Source organism: Protopterus annectens, chromosome 14.part0 (genome assembly GCF_019279795.1).
Source record: "Protopterus annectens isolate FY-2018-M chromosome 14.part0, PAN1.0, whole genome shotgun sequence".
Lineage (NCBI taxonomy): Eukaryota > Metazoa > Chordata > Ceratodontiformes > Protopteridae > Protopterus > Protopterus annectens.
The window spans coordinates 1,015,918,537-1,015,939,854 of NC_056748.1; positions in this window are offsets into that span (position 1 = coordinate 1,015,918,537).

Genomic DNA, 21,318 nt, shown 5'->3' on the forward strand with positions numbered 1-21,318 from the left:
GAACAGCGATTTTTTTCCCTATTTTGGTTGTTTGACCCTTTTGTGGTCGATCAACTAGCATTCAATGTTATTAGCTTTCAATAAGCTGATATGAGCCCATTGTTAAGGCGATGATCTATGCCTGGCTTACAAGGCATCCACAAACCCCACACTTACACAACTAGTATACAGCTCAGCAAGCTCCTGCCTGGTGCCCTGCAGAGTTCTACAGCAGCAGAGAGACAAAAGAGAGACTTTGCAGTGATTAAGTATCATTTTTCTGTATTTTCATGCTGCCTTTAGCTAATTCTGCCTAAAATACTGATTTTCTACAGTTTCTATGATTTAAAAAGCTTATTTCAGCTACATATTGTACTTATTTTACTGCCTGCACTTTAACAAAGAAGTTTTTGTGTTTAAATTACCTGTTTAACTGTTGTAGGCAACACACTCAAGTGTGATAGCCATTTATTTGCATTTAAAGTGTTTTTTTTTATTCTATCTGCTTTATTTTTCTAAAAAAAACAAAAAAAAATACTTGTTTTCCTGCCTTTCTAAGCTAGTATAGTCCAGTTTTCAGGTTAGTGATGAATTCAGGGCTGTGTTACAAGTTTCTGTTTTTGCCCATACCTTACTTGGATAGAAGGAAGTTTCTCTGTTCACTGTGAGAGATGAAGCTTTGAGCAGCCTATCTGTCACTGGAGGAATGGGTTTCAGCCCAGAAAGTAGTAGTTTATTGGCCATTTTGGGCTAATTTCTATCTCTTTTATTTCCCTCCTATAAAACCCAAATTTGTGAGGATTTTGCGCTAGTATACAGCTCAGCAAGCTCCTGCCTGGTGCCCTACAGAGTTCTACAACAGCAGAGAGCCAAAAGAGAGACTTTGGAGTGATTAAGTATCATTTTTCTGCATTTTCTTGCTGCCTTTAGCTAATTCTGCCTAAAACGCTGATTTTCTAGAGTTTCTGTGATTTAAAAAGCTTGTTTCAGCTACATATTGTACTTATTTTACTGCCTGCACTTTAACAAAGTAATTTTTGTGTATAAATTACCTGTTTAACTGTTGTAGGCAACACACTCAAGTGTGATACCCATTTCTGTGAATTTAAAGTGTTTTTTTTTATTGTATCTGCTTTATTTTCTGAAAACAAACAAACAAAAAAAAACTTGTTTTCCCGCCTTTCTAAGCTAGTATAGTCCAGTTTTCAGGTTAGTGCTAAATTCAGGGCTGTATTACAAGTTTCTGTGGTTGCCATACCATACTTGGATAGAAGGAAGTTTCTCTGTCCACTGTGAGAGAGGGAGCTTTGAGCAGCCTATCTGTCCCTGGAGGAGTGGTTTCAGCCCAGAAATTAGTAGTTTATTGGCCATTTTGTGCTAATTTCTATCTCTTTCATTTCCCTGCTATAAAACCGCATTTGCGTGGTTTTGCATGCCGGGCAGTGCCAGTTAGCTAGAGTATAACCGGCTCCATAAAGTCTACTCTTCAATTTTTGGAACTAGACAAACTTTCAACTTAAGCACTCAAACCATTCACTTCTCATCCCGGCACTTGCTCAAAACTCATAGCAAGCACTAATAAACCTTAGCACTAGACCCCCCCCCCCTATGATGTAGAGAAGGACAAGGCCCTCTATTCAACCTTACCAGCCAATCAGTAAAACAGTTCACTGTACCTATCCAGGCATATCCAAAAGGAAGTTTCAGGTGTACCCTCTGGTTCAACTGGTGAATCTGGGCATTTTGAGGCAATGTTACAATTGCCTCATGTACACAGACAACCCTCTCCTCCTTCCACCAATCACTAATACATGCGAGAGATGCAATTATACAGCCAAACTGGAGGCTAAGCTCTCTCAACCCAAAACCGGACAAGGCAGTCAAGAGGAGAAGGGAATAACTTGCATCACACCACCAGTCTCATACAGACCTATGAAACCAGCACTGGCAAAAACACACATAAATACACGAAAACATACTTGGAGGTTCTAAATAAAAATCTGCAAAAGCAACAGAAACCTCCAAAGCAGACATCCAAGCAACCTCCACCCCCAACACAAACCATGAAACACATACTTCACAAAACCAGTGTGCCATGCAATCACAGTTCTTAAGGCAAAATAACATACCCAACACACTAGTAATAGGTGACTTTATAGTCAGACACACTGACGTCCCTCTCACTAGGCTGAACAAGGAGAAGGTTACTGTTAGCTGCCTGTTGGGTGCCAGGATCTGTCACATAACACAAGCACTCAGGTCACTGCAGAACAAGTACAAATATGACACTGTCATTGTCCATGTTGGTGTGAATGGCCTGAGCCATACCTCCCTGGACTACATGAAAAGAGACATGGAGGAGCTCTCTGATCACATAGCCTAGGCCGGTATGACCCTGACCCTGAGTAGCATCCTGCCCTCTCCAAGAATGATACCACGGTATAGAGAAAAAAATTATCAATTTCAACAATTGGCTAAGCTTCTGGTGTCATTCAAAGGCGATCCAGTGTCAGTCAGCCTGGGATGACATGCTCAACAAGCCATGCTGCTTCACTAGAGATGGCTTGCACCTGTCACCCTTAGGCTTTCGAATACTGGCCAAGGCTGTTGCAACCCCCATAGCGCCTTTTTTTGTCAAGGCTCAAAAGACAAACCCACCGCCATAAATAGCACAAGTAACAAAAACTGAAGGTAATGCTACTCAATGCCAGAAGTCTAAACCTCACAATGCACGCACTCGAAGCACTCCTCAGTATGGAGAAAATTGATATATGTGCAGTAACAAAAACTTGGTTTAAGGCTGCAGAGAGCACCCCCAGCACTACCAGGCTACAACTCGTACCATACATTTTGGCCACAAAACCCGGCCCGAAATACAAAAGGTGGGGGAGTATCCATATTCATCAAGGATACCCACACCTCCAGGTTAGTGGCACAGCACGATGCTTCAGAGATCATTCACGTGCAACTAACAACGGGCAAAACTGCTATTCAAATTATAGCTTGCTACAGATCACCCACCATGTCCCATGAATCCCACTCCGCATTCCTGGAAACACTGGGAAACATAAAGGTTGTACCAAACACCCTGATATTGGGTGATTTCAATTACCCAAACATTAACTGGGAGAACTACTCAAGTACAAACTTCCTTGCCCAACATTTCCTAGAATTCATAAATTCAAATGCCCTGGATCAACTGGTCAACACCTCCACCAGAGATGACAACATATTGGACCTGGTCATCACCAACATGGGTCACCAACATGGGTGACCAGTGTTCCACACCGGAGGTCAACCCCTCACTGGTTAGATCTGACCATAAACTAATCACTCTGGATATCCACATTCCGCCACCATCCCTGGTCAAAGAAATCACTGTGAAAAACTTTTCAAAGCAAACTTCACGTTACTTAAGATCGAGGTTTGAAGTGTTAAAAGCCCCCTTGCTAAAGAATAACGCTGTCCAAGCTCCAAAATCCTTTACTAATGCACTCTATGGGCACCTACAAGAATGCATGGATTGTGCTATCCCAAACAAAACTGAGACTCACTCCTCCAAGAAAAGTAAACCAGTCTGGTGGACCCCTGCCATAAACAAGCTATACAATAGAAGGAGGAAACTAGTACAGTACAGAAAAGAGTAAAATCCCAAGAAGGGAAGACATACCTGATCAGTATCAGCAAGGAACTACATTCCCTCATAAAATCATCCAAGGCTAGCTTCGAAAGAAAAATTGCCATGGACTCCAAAGATAACCACAAGGCATTCTTTAGCTATGTCAAGAATCTAAGTGGCAATTCTCAGATCTGCTCAGAGTTAGTGCAGAATGGTACAAAATACACCGAACTGACTGATATAGCCAACATCCTGGCAGACAGGTTCAGTGCAAACCTCACCCCCCCCCCTCACCCCGAAAAGGGCATATAACTATACCAGACGAATGTAGTACCCCTGAAATCACAGACACTCAGGTTAAAACAGCCCTCTCCAAAGCCAAAAACACAGCATCAATGGGACTGGACAGTGTCCCAGGCTGCATCCTACACAAGCTCAAAGATGAACTAACCCCTCTCCTAAACACACTGTTTAAACTCAGCCTCTCCACATTCTACGTGCCCACAGAGTGGCGGACAGCAACGGTTATTCCGCTCCACAAAGGTGGAGCCACAATGGACCCCTGGAACTTTCGCCCTATAAGCCTGACTAGCTTGGTCTGCAAAGCTATGGAGTGCATCATCGTGAATTTCATTAACAGAGACATTGAGAACCTCCAAACACTGGACCCTACCCAGTTCGGCTTTGTTAAGGGCAGATCATGCCTCCTAAACCTGGTGGACTTCTTTGAAACAGTTACCAAGGCTATACATGAGGGAAAGGTGGTCCACACAGCCTACCTAGACCTTGCAAAGGCCTTTGAAACCATTCCCAACTCAGGTATTATAGACAAGTTCACCAGCCTGAACATAAACCCCTATGTCATGAGATGGGTTGCCAACTGGCTCATGGACAGAACCCACACGGTAAGAGTTGAGGGAGATAGGTCTGACTCTAAACCGGTTACAAGTGGCATTCCCCAGGGCTCAGTCCTAGGACCCCTCTTGTTCAGCATATACTTCTCAGAGGTACAGGCAAGCACAGGAGGACTATGGCTGACCAAGTTCGCAGACAACTGCAAACTATGGGCTATAATTGACTCTCTGGCTGACACAGACATTCTCCAAAAGGGTCTCACTGAGACGGATACCTGGTGTCAAAACCATGGCCTCAAGCTAAATGCCAAAAAGTGCAGTCATCCCCTTTGGAAAAAACAAAGTACCACAAACTACCACATAGGTGGTAGCCCCCTAAATACAGAAGACGTAATAAGGGATCTGGGAACCCAAGAAGATAGTAACCTCTCCTTTGATAATCACATTGCCAAAGTGGTCAGAAAATCCTTCTATGTGGCCCACCTAATCACAAAAGGGTTTGCATCCAGCTCGAAAGAGGTCATTGGGCCCCTCTACGCATCACTCATCAGACCCATCATAGAATACAATACCCCATTTGGGATGTACCTTACAAGACACCTGCAACAACTGGAAACACCACAGAAGTACCTCACCAAGAGGATCACTGCCCTCAAGCAGATGCCCTATGCAACTCGACTGAAGAAACACCAGCTGTACTCGGTTGCATACCGCCTACTCAGAGGTGATCTCTGCCTAACATACAAGGCCATGTCCAACTCAGAATTGATGGACATGCTCCACTGAAAGAAAACCATATCCCCTCAACCACACACTCCAGGGATCTAAACCTCACCACAACAATAAATAGGACATGCTGGAGGGATAGATTCCTGTCCCAGAGACTTCCCATGCTCTGGAACAAGATTCCAGTCTACATTAGGCAGAGCTCCTCGCTAACCCTCTTCAAGAGAAACCTTGACGAGGGGATGGGAAACAGAAAGTTTATCCCAGGGATCACTTCAATGGCTCTCCTGGACAGAGGCACAGGGAACTAATCTAAGGGGGTGGCGAAAGCCAACACATTCTGGCTAGCTTATAAATGCCTTCGGGCAGATAGCCTAGTACCTACCTATGAATCTATGAGTCTCCTGTATATTCGTAAGTCAAAGAGTAATAGACATATAAGGTCTAGGGACCTGAATTTTGTCAGTGACTTAAACAGAACATGCTGGAGAGATAGATTTGTGTCCCAGACACTGCCCCTCCTATGCAACAGCGTTCCCATCCATGTAAAGCTGAGTTTGTCTATTACCCAGTTTAAGTGCAAACTGGAACAGTGGGTGGGAAATAGGAAATTTATATCAGACCTGGCACCCATGTCCTTTCTGATCAGAGGTAGGTTATAAATGCCTGGCCATCAATGTCCTATGGGATACAGGTGTGGATGCTGTGTGCTGTGTTTCAGTAAAACATGGCTAGACTTAGAAAGGCCTCCCAGTCATTAGCCTAGTAACAATCTATTAATCTATACATCTCCACTTAATGAGCCTGTAGTTTTAGAGATCTGACATGGGACCATCCTTTATAGCAAAACATCTATAACTTGATGCCTGAGTTCTTGGACATACCTTCCTAGGAAAATTTTATTTTTGTTTATGAGTGGCCTGCTTCTCTTCTTGGGATCGCTGCTAACATTTTACTTCTGGTGAGAGAAGAAGCAAAGGAGTATTGTAGCCCAAGAGTGAAGCTTATAGGTTCATAGGTTCATAGGTTGGTACTAGGCTATCAGCCCTAGGGCCTATACAAGCCTAGCCATAACAATTCCCTGGCTATTTCTTCCCACATTATTTACTTTCCTGGACCCCTGTCTAGCAGGGTGACTGACGTGATTCCTGGGGTGAATTTCCTTTCTCCCATCCAAACGTCAAGGTTCCTCTTGAAGAGGTCCAAAGAGGCACTCTGCTTGACATGTATGGGCAATCTATTCTAGAGTCTGGGGAGTCTCTGGGTCAGGAACCTATCCCTCCAGCATGTTTTGTTTATTGTGATGACAAGGTTTAGATCCCTGGAGCGTGTAGCTCTGAGGGATTGGGATTTCTTTAAGTGTAGCATGTCCAACAGCTCTGGGTTTGACATGGCCTTGTATGTTAAGCAGAGATCGCCTCTGAGTAGACGATATGCGACAGAGTATAGCTGGAGTTTTTTTAAGGCGGTCAGCGTAGGGCATCTGCTTTAGGCCTGTGATTCTTTTAGTGAGGTATTTCTGAGGCCTTTCCAGTTGTTGCAGATGTCTTGAGAGGTACATACCAAATGGGGCGTTGTATTCTATAATGGGTCTAATGAGGGATGAGTACAGTGGGACAATGACCTCCTTTTTCTGGATGAAAAGCCCTTCGTGATGAGGTGTGCCACATAGAAGGATTTCCTGACTGTTGTGGCGATGTGGTTATCGAAGGTGAGACCACTGTCCACCTGTGTCCCTAAGTCTCTTATCACACTTTCTGTGTTTAGTGTACTGCCACCTATATGGTAATTCATGGATACATGTTTTTCCCAAAGGGGATAACAATACATTTCTTGGCATTGAGCTTGAGCCCATGGCTCTGGCACCAAGCATCTGTTTCTGTAAGGCCCTTTTGTAGAGTATCCACATCATTTGGGATTCAATAATGGCTCCCAGTTTGCAGTCATCTGCAAACTTTGTTAGCCAGAGTCCCTTAGTGTTGACCTGTACTTCAGAGAAGTAGATGCCAAACAAGAGCAGCCCCAGGACTGAACCCTGAGGTACTCCACTTGTCACTTGTCTGGAGCTGGATTTGGAGTTGGCTACTTTTACAGTGTGGGTTCTATCAGTAAGCCATTTAGCAACCCATTGGGTGACATAGGGATTAATACCCAACTTAGTAAGTTTATCTATGATTCCAGAGTGGAGGATGGTGTCAAAGGCCTTGGCAAGGTCTAGATAGGCTGTGTGGACCACCTTACCCTTGTCCATGGCTCTGGAGACTGATTCAAAGAAGTCAATCAGGTTCAGGAGACAAGATCGGCCCTTCACAAACCCAAACTGGGTGGGGTCCAGTGTTTGAAGGTTGCCAATGTCTTTGTTTATAAGTTCCATGATAATACGCTCCATGGCCTTGCAGATAAGGCTTGTCAGACTGATGGGACGGTAGTTTCCGGGATCCAAGGTGGATCCCCCCTTGTGGATTGGGATAACTATAGCTCTGCGCCACTCAGTAGGCATAAAACCTGAGGTGAGGCTATGATTAAACATGACACTTAGGTGAGGTGCCAGTTCATATTGTAGTTCATGTAGTACACAGCCCGGGATGTCATCTGGTCCCATGGATGCTGTATTCTTGGCTTTAGAGAGTGCGTTTTGTACCTGTGTGGCCGTTATTACTGGAATTTGGCAATCTTCCGGTATTGAGATGGGCCATTTAGGGGGTGAGAGGGGGGTGAAGTTGGCACTGAATCGATCTGCCAGGATATTGGCAATTTCTTTTGGATCAGTATATTTATTGCCATTCTGTTTTAGCTCAGAGCAGATCTGAGCATTGCCATTTAGATTCTTGACATAGTTATAGAATGCTTTGTGGTTGTCTTTGGAATCTTTGGCAATTTTATTTTCATAACTAGCTTTGGAGGATTTTATGAGGCATCTCAGTTTCTTACTGAGGCTAGTAAGGGAGTTTTTTGCATCCTGGGATGCGTCCTGGCTGTGCTGAGACCAGCATTAGTAGTAGCCAGGCAGTAGCCATTCATGCGACTCCCCTCTTTTAATCATTCTTGACAAGCTAATTCTTTATTTTTCAGTAAGTACTGCTTGATTTCTTTCTAACATCAGAATATTTGCCTAAATACTTCATCCTTAAATTTTCAGGGTCTACGTATTAGTTTCCCCTCAAGTGTTTGGCAGTGCTCTGTACAGACTCAGACACCTTTAGTGATATTTTCCTGTAAAAGGAATATATAAGGAAACAGCTCCAGTATGTGCTTTCTCCTATTAACCTGGTGAACTTGGGCATTCTGAGGCAGTGTAGCAACTGCCTCATGTACACAGACAACCCTCTCCTCTTACCGCTCAACACTCAGACTTGTGAGAGATGCACTTATATATCCAAATTGGAAGCCATGCACTGTCAAGCCAAGACTGGAATAGCTGGTCAAGAGGAGAAGGTCAACACCTGCACCACACCAAATGCAACACATAGCCCTCCAGAAGACCCACCATCACAGTTCTCACATAAAAACACAAACCTCACACCCACCTTTGCGGAGGCTCTCAATCGAAAACTACCCAAACAGCAGAGAACTCCAAGGCAGAAATGCACTCAACCACCACAACACAGCACAAAGCACAAGACACATAGCTCACCTACACAGTGTTCCCCTCAACCTAAGCCCCTAAGGCAAAACAACTTGCCTAATACACTAATCATAGGTGACTCACAAGTGAGGCACACTAATGTCCCACTCACTAGGTTGAATAAGGAGAAGGTAACAGTCAGCTGTCTATCAGGTGCCAGAATCCAACACATAACACATGCACTCAGGTCACTCCACAACAAGTACAAGTATGACTTTGTCACTGTCCATAGAACATCTTTAAATTTCTAGTCTCCCACCAGGACACAAGTGCTCTTCAGCAATTACATTCTGCTTGCTGAGCACACTCAAGCAAATCTGCAGTCTGCGGCTACTACTCCACCCATACAGTATAAGAAGGAATCAGTACTGCAAACTAAACAAGGATATACATTTTGAGCCTCAAGAGCAGGAGCACACTCAAGCAAATCTGCAGTCTGCGGCTACTACTCCACCCATACAGTATAAGAAGGAATCAGTACTGCAAACTAAACAAGGATATACATTTTGAGCCTCAAGAGCAGGGCCAGTCCACCCAGGCATTCTACTTGTATGTTTTATGAGAGTAAAGCTACTACATTAGCAGTATTTCTTAGTAGTTCTCAGCATGCTAATAAAACTGACTGTTGTAGCCTTGTGCCCCCCCCAGCTAGTACAGTAATCCTAACTGTCCAATAGACAGTATACATTTAATTCAGACGCGTGTGACTAAATTAACCATCAAGCAGCCCTCTCAGTGCTTTCTGCCTTAGTTTGTATCACTTGGAGGCCCAATTGTTTATTTGCATATCTATACATCCCCCTTCATTGCTAATGTATCTTCCTACTCTAATCTGTGCAGAAACTGGTTACTAATCAGCAAGTCAATGTGAAGACACACTCCCAACCTTAATAAACGTTGCTGTCTCTTCTCTCCTTCACTTTACAGGTAGTTTGAATTATTACTTACCTCCTCTGAGGCCTTCACTGATTTTCACTGATTGCCTCTCTATTTTTTTGCATTCCACCTGGTTTACACCCCTTGTGCTATCTCCCTCCCCCAATACTAAGTCTATATTAGACTCCTGCTGAGCATGGAGCCATCTTTAAATTTCTAGTCTCCCGCCAGTTCACAAGTGCTCTTCAGCAATTACATTCTGCTTGCTGATAAGCCATTAGACCTCAGTAATTTGTTTAAAGTGTTCAGATTTGTAAAGTAATACTTACTTTTTTCGGTTGTCTTGGTGGGCTCTGCCCCGCTCGGGCTCTCTCCACTCCCCTGACCTGACCCCATTCCCTCCCACACCAACTACCTCTACATTTATAGTAATCACAGCCACACCCACAGCTCTCCCTCACATCACCTCCACCAATCACAGCTCCTCAAGTCATATCATATTATACCACACTAACTTACTCCACACAAAATACTCCCAATCATTCTCATTCCCACTAGGCATTTTTTACATCACCCACACTACTTCCCCATCCACATATAGTGCAACCCTATAATTCCTATTCAGACTGCCCACCTAGAACCAACTTAAACTTTATAACCATGACTATCACACGACTAAGTCTAGTGTGTCTTCTCATAATTCTTTACAACACCACAAGTTATCACTCTAGCAATATCCCTAAACTTAGTAGCACAACACTACATTATGCACTCTCATATACAGATACCACACATTATAATAATATATGCTCACAATTGTTCAAGAACTACATAACGGACCAATTCAGAACTAAACACATATGCTCTTATTCCTACTCCAAAAACACACAATACTTTCTCACACTCTTCACCAAGCTCCAACATCTGTATCACCATTTTAACAGCAGGCTCACCCTAAGTGGGGATATCCACCCCAACCCAGGCCCAAATCCATCCTGTCCAACACAAACTGCTTCAACACAAATGTGAGAACATAACACCGCCACTTTCTTCATCCCTGGGCAAATCAACATCAGCAGCAAAACCAACCATCTTTTAATGCTAAATATTAATATTAGAAGTATCAATAATAAAACACCTGAACTCCAGGCCACAATGGCACACTACTCCCCAGACATAGTTGCTTTAACAGAAACCTGGCTAAATAAAATCATAGCTAACTCAGAAGTTCTTCCTACCAGCTACAATATCATTAAACAAGACAGACCACTTTGTAAAGGGAGTGGAACTGCCTTACTGTACAAGTCCAACTTAACTGTCCGTCAATTACCAAATTCCTACCCCTCCCCAAATAATTGGGACATACTTATCTCACAACTTCAACTTCACCCTAAAAAGGTCATCACCACAATTGTGATCTATATTCCACATAGGTAATACACCTGCTTGCCTTGAAGACTTCTTATCCTGGTGTTCTTCCACATACTCACAAGACGCCCTTATTCTGGAGGACTTCAACCTAGATTGGTTCACCTGTATATCAGAACCACCAAGTAATCTAATAAATCTCCATGGCTACCAGCTGCTAGTCCAAATTCCAACTAGATGTGATAAAAAATCTAAAAGGGAATCCATCTTTGACTGGGTCCTAACTAACAACCCCACATTGTACCCTCACACAGGCAGTCTCCCAGACACCTTAAGTGACCACTGCATAATATACTTTATACGTAGTAGAACAAGCATATGCAAAACCACTAACTATATATCCACTAGAAACACAAAAACATTCTCTCCTGAGGTCCTCAACACTTTACTCTGTAACTGTGACTGGACCCTCCCTAAAAACCCTCCCACTTGACCAGGCTGTAGCATATTTCAACAAAACATTTCTACAACACCTAGACACTGTCACTCCATTGAGCAAAATCAAGGTTAGAACCTCTACACACCCCTGGCTCAGTAAATAAACCAAACAAATCCTGAAGTCCAGAGACACTGCCTGGCTTTACTATCAAAAAACAAAGAAACACAAAGCCTAACTAAGTACCAAGAACTGCGCAACCGCGCAGAAAAAAGTACAGTTTTGTACCTACCATAAATGTAGATGTTCGAGGATTCCATTGCTGCAGTCCTGACAATTGGGTATAGTCCGCGTCCCAGTCGGCCCGAATACCAGAGTATAAGGCTGACGTCGGTCATGGCGCCTTAGACTGACGCCAGTACGTCAGGGTACTAATGCGCATGACCGACGTCATTTCCTCAGTCTTTTCTTGCCCCAGATGTCAGAAGACCCAAAAAGACAAGTCCCAAAAACAACCTGCACCAAAAACATGTACAATATATATAACAATATATACAAAAATATAAGCATGTCAACTCACCTACACAACCACCCTAAACACAGAGGGAAGGAGGGAGGGTAATTGGACTGCAGCAATGGAATCCTCGAACATCTACATTTTTGGTAGGTACAAAACTGTACTATGTTCTTCGCCTTCCATTGCTGCAGTCCTGACAATTGGGTAGAATCCCAAAGCAGAGGAAAGGGAGGCTGGCAAATTATAAGGAAGTAGGAGCTGATAACATGCCTTGCAAAACAGCAGTGGCAAAACCAGCCCTAGACTTAGAGTAGATAGGAAGATGATAATGCTTAGAGAAAGTATGCACTGAACTCCAAGTAGCTGCTTCCAAAATATCCTTAGTTGCCACCCCTTAGAAATGCTGTAGAAGTGGCAGTAGCCCTAGTGGAATGAGGCCTAATCCCAGCTGGAATCTCCTTGCCATGATGGGAATAACAAAATGCAATGCAAAAGCCAATCCACCGGAAAATAGTTTGTTTTGACACAGGCTTGCCCTGTGAACTCAAGGCAAAAGAAACAAACAACTGCTGAGACTGCCTAAAATCCTTAGTCCTGCTTAAATAATATCTCAATTGCCTGTGTACATCTAAAGTGTGCAAAATCTTTTCCCCTTTATTTTGGGGATCTGCATAAAAAGTAGGCAAATGAATAGTTTGGTTTAAAGCCACACTAGAAACCACCTTAGGCATAAAGGAAGGATTAGTACGTAATGATACCCTATCCTTATGGAAAATCAAAAGGCTCTACTGCCATAAGGGCCTGCAACTCAGACACCCTTCTTGCAGAAGTAATGGCCAACAGAAAAGCAGTCTTCCATGACAAGTATTTCAACTCAGCAGTAGCCGCAGGCTCAAAAGGTTGTAGAGTAAGTTTTTCCAACACAAAATTGAGATCCCAAGCAGGAGTAGGAGCTCTACGTGGGGGTCTTATATTCTTTGCCCCTCTAAGAAACTGCTTGAACAAAGGATGCGAAAACAAAGGTGGGTCACAATCATAATGAGCTGAAATCGCTGCAGCATGAATCTTAATGGAAGAGAAGGACAAACCTTTGTCCAATAACTCAGTAAGATATTGAAGAGCCACACTCAAATTAGGCTCAGAAATCTCCAAATTCTTTGCTGTACTCCAAAATAAAAATCTCTTCCATTTGTCTGCGTACACCTTCCTTGTACTAGGTCTTCTAGCTTCCATAATCACATTTAAAACTTGCTGAGGAAGTTGAGACCTGCTGTGCTTCAAGAGAGAATATGCCAGGCTGTTAGATGAAGAGAGTGAAGCTTGACATTGAGCAGATGACCATCCTTCTGAGATAACAGATGAGGAATCAGAGGTAAAGGCCATGGAGGCTTCCTTACCAGACTCCGTAGTAGTGGATACCAGTGTTGCCGAGGCCAATCTGGAGCTATCAAAATCATCCTTGGCCTGTCTTGTCTGACCTTTAATAATACCTTTGGAAGAAGAGGCAGAGGTGGAAAGGCATAGACATGAAGGTTTTTCCAACTGAAAGACAGAGCATCCCCTTTGTGCAATACTTTGGCAGCTGGTGGTTTAGTGGAGAAGCGAACAGATCTATGTCTGGAGTTCCCCATGACACTGTCAATTTCTGAAATACATGAAGATCCAGTTTCCACTCGTGGGGATCCATGATTTGTCTGCTTAACACATCTGCTAGGAGTTCTGTGCTCCTGGCAGAAACCTTGCCTGAAGAGTTAGTTGCAGGCTTAACGCAGTCTCCCATAAAATCATTGCTTGCCTGCATAGAGGATAAGAATGTGTTCCCCCTTGCTTGTTGATGTACCACATGACAGTTGTGTTGTCTGTTAGAATCAACACCTGCCCTGGAAGAAGTAACTCCTTGAAAGCTATCAATGCAAACTGGACTGCTAACATCTCCTTCATGTTGATATGTAGATGCTGTAGTCTGGCAGGCCACTTGTCTTGTATCCACTTTCCATTTAGATGAGCTCCCCAAGCAGTGTCCGAGGCATCTGTCGTTAAAACCTGACTCGCCTCTGGCCGGGTCACAGAGAGTCCCTTGTTTAGGTGACATTCCTGAGCCCACCACAAGAATTCCTTTTGAAGGCAAGGTATTATTTGAATGACAGTGTCCAAATCCTGGCAGTGCTGTGTCCATACATTTTTGAGATACCATTGCAGCTTCCTCATATGCAGTTTGGCATTGGGAAGCACCAGAATACAAGATGCCATGAACCCTAATGCTTGAAGGACTGTCCTTGCAGTCAGCACGGACTGATGAGATAGTTGATGGAAGTAAAGTGACAGACTCTTTTGTTTGTCCGGGGTTAAAAGGCCATCTGGGTTGCTGTATTCAGTCTCACACCCAGAAAGCACATGTCTTGAGAGGGTACTAGACTGGACTTTATTTCGTTCACAGAATACCCCAGGCATCTTAGCACTGCTATGACATATTCCAGATGCTGTAGAAGGTCTTCCTTGTCTTGAGCCAGAATCAGGCAGTCGTCCAAGTAAGGATAGATTTGAATGCCTTGAAGCCTGAAGTAAGCTATCACTGGAGCCAGAACCTTTGTGAATACTCTGGGCGCAGTAGATAAGCCAAAGGGCAATGCAGAGAACTGATAATGAAAATCTCCAGTTCGAAACCGCAGATACTTTCTGCAACCTAGCCTTATAGGCACATGAAGGTAAGCTTCCTTGAGATCCAAAGTTACCATCCAGTGATCTTTGCCCAGCAGAGGTAACAGTTGTTGTAACGCCAACATCTTGAACTTGGGAATGTCCAGATAAGTGTTGAGGATAGACAAATCCAAAATTGGTCTCCACGTGTTCCCCTTCTTTGGTACTAGGAACAGGCGAGAATAAAATCCGAAGCCCCTTTCTGATACAGGGACTGGCTGAATGGCCCCTATCTGGAGTAACTGAGAAATTTGCTTGTGAGCCTCTTTTCTTTGTGGAGGAGGAACATCTGGCATGCCTTTGAAAGGGGCAGTGTGTGGAAATAAAATCTGTAACCGTGATGAATGATATCCAGCACCCATCTGTCTTGAGTGACTAAATCCCAATTTTCTTTGAAAAGAGACAGTCTTCCTCCCAAAGGAGCTGCCAGACGAGAATCCACTGGCAGCTGAAAAGGCAGGTCATTGGGTCTGCTTACGAAAGGACTGACCCCTGCCCTCACCAGAAGTCTGAGCAGGTGAACTGTCTGATCTAGGCCTAAACGAACCTTGAGCCCTGCCCCTACCACGTCTAGACCTACCCCTAGACTGGGAACCATAAGCAGGATATGTCCACCCCTTAGCAGGCCAATTTCTACTAAACTTCGGAGGCTGCACCTGCAAAAAATCTTTAACAGTCTGCATAGACTTAGCTTTGTCCTCCATTTTCTTTAAAACTGCTTCCACAGGCGGTCCAAACAACACATCAGACTGTAAAGGAGCATCCAAAATCCTGGTCTTAACATGCTCAGCTAAATTCTGATCCTTCAACCAGGCATGTCTGCGAAGAACAGAACTAGTAGCAGCCACCCTCGAGGAGGCCTGAACAGCATCAAAACCACACTGCAAAGAATGCTTACCCACTTGTTCAGACACATGAACCAAATCCAGCAATTCTTTACACTCAATACCTTCCGCCAAAGCATCCACCTTAGATTTCAATTGTGAAAGGAGATAATTTTGATATTTTAGCATATGAAACTGACAATTCAACGCCCTCATGGCTAGAGTGGAGGAAGTATATACTTTCTTACCCCACCTATCCAAAGCCCTTGCCTCTTTATCAGAGGGTACAGGATTTTTAACCACAGAAGCTTTAACACCTTTAGGCCCCTGAGAAACAGTTTCTGGGTCCGCCCTAGGACTCTTAAACAAATACTTATGAGCTTGGGCACCCTATAATACCTATCAGGCTTAACAGGAGCAGGAGGCAAGGAGTCAGGGTTCAGGAAGCCTTTGCAAAACATCCTCCACCACATTCAACACAGGAGGAATAGCTAAGGGCCTATGCTGGGGTAAAACAAGAATTCCCTAAGCCTTTTCCTGAATCAGAGTAATCCTGGCCTTCCCATTTAAAGTGCTCCCTCATGGAGTGAAGAGTCTCTGAAAATGAAAAATCCTCAGGAGGAGAAGCTGTAGGAGTGGAATCATCCACATCAGAATCAGAATAAGTAGGAAACTCTTGCAAGTCTTCCACAGAAGACTCTGAAGCCTGTGAACACTGTTCAAAACTATCAAACTCCTGTTCCACCCTAGGCCTCTTATCAGGCGGGGGCATAGAGCCTCTAATCAGAGTAATCAAATCTTCTGCCATTTTAAGCATATGTTTCTTAGGCACAGAGCCCGAAATGCTAGGAGAAGCCCCCACAGAAGCTGAACTTGGCCTACCTCTAAAAGAAGCTTTGGCAACAGAAGGAGAGGCCCTAACTACCTTGGGAAGAGAGGGAAGAACAGTTACCTGAGAAGCCCCCTCAGCCTGGCCTACCTCCTGAGAGGGCACATCCTGTAACAATAAAGTATCTGCCTGAGACTCCATAGAGACTCCTGGCAAAACCTCTGGCTCCCTGAGCCTTCTAAAGAACCGACGTCCGGGACTGCCGGTTCCTCACCCCTAGGCTTCACTGTTTTGTCCTTGCGCTTCTTGGATGAAGCGGGCGTCGGAGCATCCGGCGGCATATTGTAATTGCAACGCTTCCCAAACACTAACCTAGCACAATCTAGCCTCCTCTTAATAGTGCGCTTGTTAAATCTAGCACAAGAGCGGCAACCAACAACGTCGTGCTCAGGCCCTAAACAAGGTATACACAATGTATGATAATCCCTATGCGGTATCTGCTTCCCACAAGAAATACAGTTATTCACTTTTTCTGACATCCGGTTAAATACTGAGGCAAGAAAAAACCAAAATGTTCTCCAACGGGGTTACTTAGCCAACTCTGTTTCGGTCTGAAACTCCGGTATCGGAAAATCTCAGAACGCCAACCTGCACTCGCAAAATTGCTTCTGCATCGGACCATGCGGCAAAAAAGACTGAGGAAATGACGTCGGTCATGCGCATTAGTACCCTGACGTACTGACGTCAGTCTAAGGCGCCATGACCGACGTCAGCCTTATACTCTGGTATTCGGGCCGACTGGGACGCGGACTATACCCAATTGTCAGGACTGCAGCAATGGAAGACGAAGAACATCTGCATTAGGCTGGACAAAAAAATCCTACTACACAACATTACAAACTAAATACCAACACAACCCCCCAAAATTTTGGAAAAATGTAAACCAGCTACTAACATCCACCCAAAAGGTTACCCCCAAACCAACCACCCCTGACACTAAAGTTCCCATTGAAACACAGTTCAACTCCCACTTTGTGAACTCAATTCTATCTTTAGTATCACAGGACAGGTCCTTCCTCACTAGCCCCCCCCAACACAAATAACACTAATACAAGCTTTACCCTCAAAACAGTTTCCACCACTTCAATCAAAAGCATGCTCTCCAAACTAAAAACCTCATCAACAGCAGCCGACCTACTCCCCAGCTCTTTCTTGAAACTCACAGCAGATGCTATTGCTATCCCAGTCTCCACTCTCATAAACAGATCAATTGTTGAAAATTATGTGCCCAAACTCTGGAAAATATCCTATGTTACACCCATACATAAAGGCTGGACTTCCACTGAACTTAATAACTACAGACCCATTGCTTTACTCTCCCTCCTGGCCAAAATCCTAGAAAAATGCATTCATACCCAGATGCTAAACTATCTCCTAGACAGCAACATACTGTCACCTACTCAGCATGGTTTCAGACCTGCCCATAGTACCACTACAGCCCTCCTCTGCTTCACACAGACACAGTAAATCATCTTAAAAATGAAGGCCTACAGGTGTCAACTCTTTTTTTTTGGATATGTCCAAAGCATTTGTCACAGTCTCACACCAAATCCTGCTAAACAAACTAAACCAATATCGCCTATCAAATTCCACTCTTACCTGGTTCCAAAGCTACTTAACTGACAGGTACCAAGCTGTGAAATGGGAAAATTCTCTCTCTCCTCAGCTGCCCATAACTATAGGAGTCCCATAGGGTTCTATCTTAGGACCACTACTATTCACAGTCTTCACAAATGACCTCCATACTTCCACAAAGCATGCATCTATCATTCAGTATGCAGATGACACTACCTTAATCTGTGCTGCACAAAACATTCCCACCCTCCTGCAAACAACTCAACTGACACTGAAAACTACCTTACCAAAGCCCAATTTATCCTCAATCCAAAGAAAACTCAGCTTATGATTATAACCAGTTCTAACAAAAGCACTGATAATAGTCAATTCACTATCTACTCCACAAATGCTACTCCAATCACTCCAGTGGCACAAGCTAAGCTATTGGGAATAACCATGGACTCCCACCTAAAATTTGATAGTCATCTCAACTTAACTATTAAAAAAGTACATGCCAAACTGGGATCACTCTACTGTATCAAACAATTTCTTACCAACAACACAAGATCAGCCATTGCTCGCTCCCAAATTATATCCACCCTACTCTATGCATCTCCCATTCTGACTAATCTCAACAAAACTGAACTAAGCAAAATGGAAACCTGCTATAACAGAATTGCCGGCTTTGCTGCAAATTGCTCATATAGAACTCATCACTGTACTGCTTTGAGACAGCTCTACTGGCTTGAAATGCCCAACCTCCTAACTTACAATCAGCTCTGCCTCTGTCATTCTATTACCTCCCCAATAAGTGTCCTGCACTCAAAAACCTAGTACAACATCACTCAGCCAAAAGGCCTCTTAGATCATCAAGCAAACTACTACTAGAAGTCACCAACAGCTACAATAGCTTTGGAGATGCGCTATATAGTAGTTCAGTGGCTAAAAAATGGAACTCTGTCCCCACTAGCATTCAAAACACATCATCCAAAGCCTCCTTTAAAGACCTCATCAGGCAACATCTCAAGCAAAGTTGGCAGTGCCATGATTGCTCCCCAGGCTAGTGAAAGTGGATAAGGTATACATACCAGAGTACTTAATAATGGTTTTCTTTCTTACTCACAAACACTGGCTAATCTACAATGTATGTACTGTACATGTGCACTATGTACGTATTCTACCTATGTTCCAAATTTCAGCTATACACCACAAATCTATTAATTACCTTTATTTTTAAATTAATACTTTTTTTGTTTGTTCTCTCCATTGTAACTGTTGATGTGCCACATACCACTGTAAAAACATGTCTTTTGTAATTTGTGTGTATACTGATCATGTCTAACTAAATGTATCTGTAATTTTTATTTGTGGAGCTTTTCTCCCCGGGCCTCTGCTGAAAAAGGGCCTTTTTGGCTCAGTCAGACACCCCCCGGTTAACAAATGTAAAATAAATAAAATGTGGGGGTGAATGACCTGAGATGCACCTCCCTGGACTACATGAAAGAGAGTAGCTCTCGGATTATGTGGCCCAGGCAGGTATGACCCTAGCCCTTAGCAGCATCCTACCATCGCCCAGAATGATACCGCAGTACAAGCAGAAAAGGAGTGACTTCAAAATGTGTCTAAGTTTCTGGTGTCATTCTAAGGGGATCCAGTATCTGTCTGCTTGGGATGACATGACTGACAAACCTCGATGCTTTGCCAGAGATGGCCTGCATCTGTCACCCATGGGTTTCCGGATATTGGCTAAGGCTCTTGCCACCCCTACAATGACTTTTTAGGCGATGTTCCAAATACCAAATTACCACTGTAAAAGCTATAAATAAATGCAATCCGAGGGTCATGATGCTCACTGCTAGAAGTCTAAATCTCAAGATGCACTTGCTTGAAGCACTCCTCAAAATGGAGAACATCGACATTTGTGCTGTAACGGAGACCTGGTTTAAAGCAGCAGAAAGCACCCCTGCACTACCAAGCTATAACTTATTCCACACCTTTTGGCACCAGAACATGGACTGAAGCTTCAAAGGCAGTGGTGTCTCATATTCATAAAAGAAATGCACACCTCCAGGCTAGTAGCCCAGCATAACGCATCTGAGATACTTCAGGTACAACTAACATTGAGTAAGACGGCAATTCAAGTCGTAGCCTGCTATAGCTTCCAAACCATGTCTCAAGACTCTCACTCCACATTCCTAGGCACCCTGGAAACTATTAGGGTCCAACCCAATACTCTCATACTAGGTGACTTCAACTACCCCTCCATCAACTGGGAAAACTACTCATGCACCAATACACTGGCCCAAGGCTTCCTGGAATTCATCAATTCCAATGCCCTGGACCAACTCATTCTTACCCCCCCTAGAGGAAGCAACATCCTTGACCTGGTTATTACTAACATAGGCAACCATTGCTCTACACCAATAGTCAATTTCTCCCTGGTTAGTTCCAACCACAAGCTAATCACCATGGAAATCCACATCTCACCCACACCCCCCGCAAAGGTAACCACTATGAAAAACGTATCCAAATCTGACTTTGGGCTCTTAAAAACAGAGGTGGCTAACTTCACATCACCCATGTCAATGTAAAATAGATGCATGACTGCTGAATCATACACCAGTGCACTGTACGAACACGTACATAAATGCATGGAACTAGCCATACTCAACAGAACCAAGACGCTGTCCTTCAAAAAAGGAAGCCAATCTGGTGGTCTTCTGCCATTAATAAACTCTACAACAGAAGGAAGAAACTGTTGCAGAAAAAGGTGAAGTCCCAAGACTGGAAAAACTCCCTTATTAGCCTCAACAAAAAGTTAAATCCCTCATCAAAACCTCTAAATCCAGCTATGAAGGCAGAATTGCGGCAGACACTAAAAACAACCACAAAGCCTTCTATAGTTATATCAAGAATCTCCACAACAATACCCACATTTCCTCTGAGTTACTGCACAATGGTACCTCCTATACTGAGCCAACAGATATTGCCAATATACTGGCCGACAGATTCAGTGCGAACTTTACCCCCCCACCCCCTTAAAGGACCAATCACAATACCAGAGGAATGCCAGGCACCCAGCATTACTGCAGCACAGGTTAAAGCTGCATTGTCCAAGGCCATAAATACAACTTCCATAGGACCCGACAATATCCCTGGATGTGTTCTACATGAACTACAAAGTGAACTGGCACCACATCTGTGTGCCCTGTTCAATCACAGCCTCACCTCAGGCTTTGTCCCTACCTAATGGCACACTGCTACAGTTATCCCTCTCCATAAAGGGGGAGAGACTACAGACCCTGGGAATTATTGCCCCATTAGCCTGATGAGTCTAATATATAAGGCTAT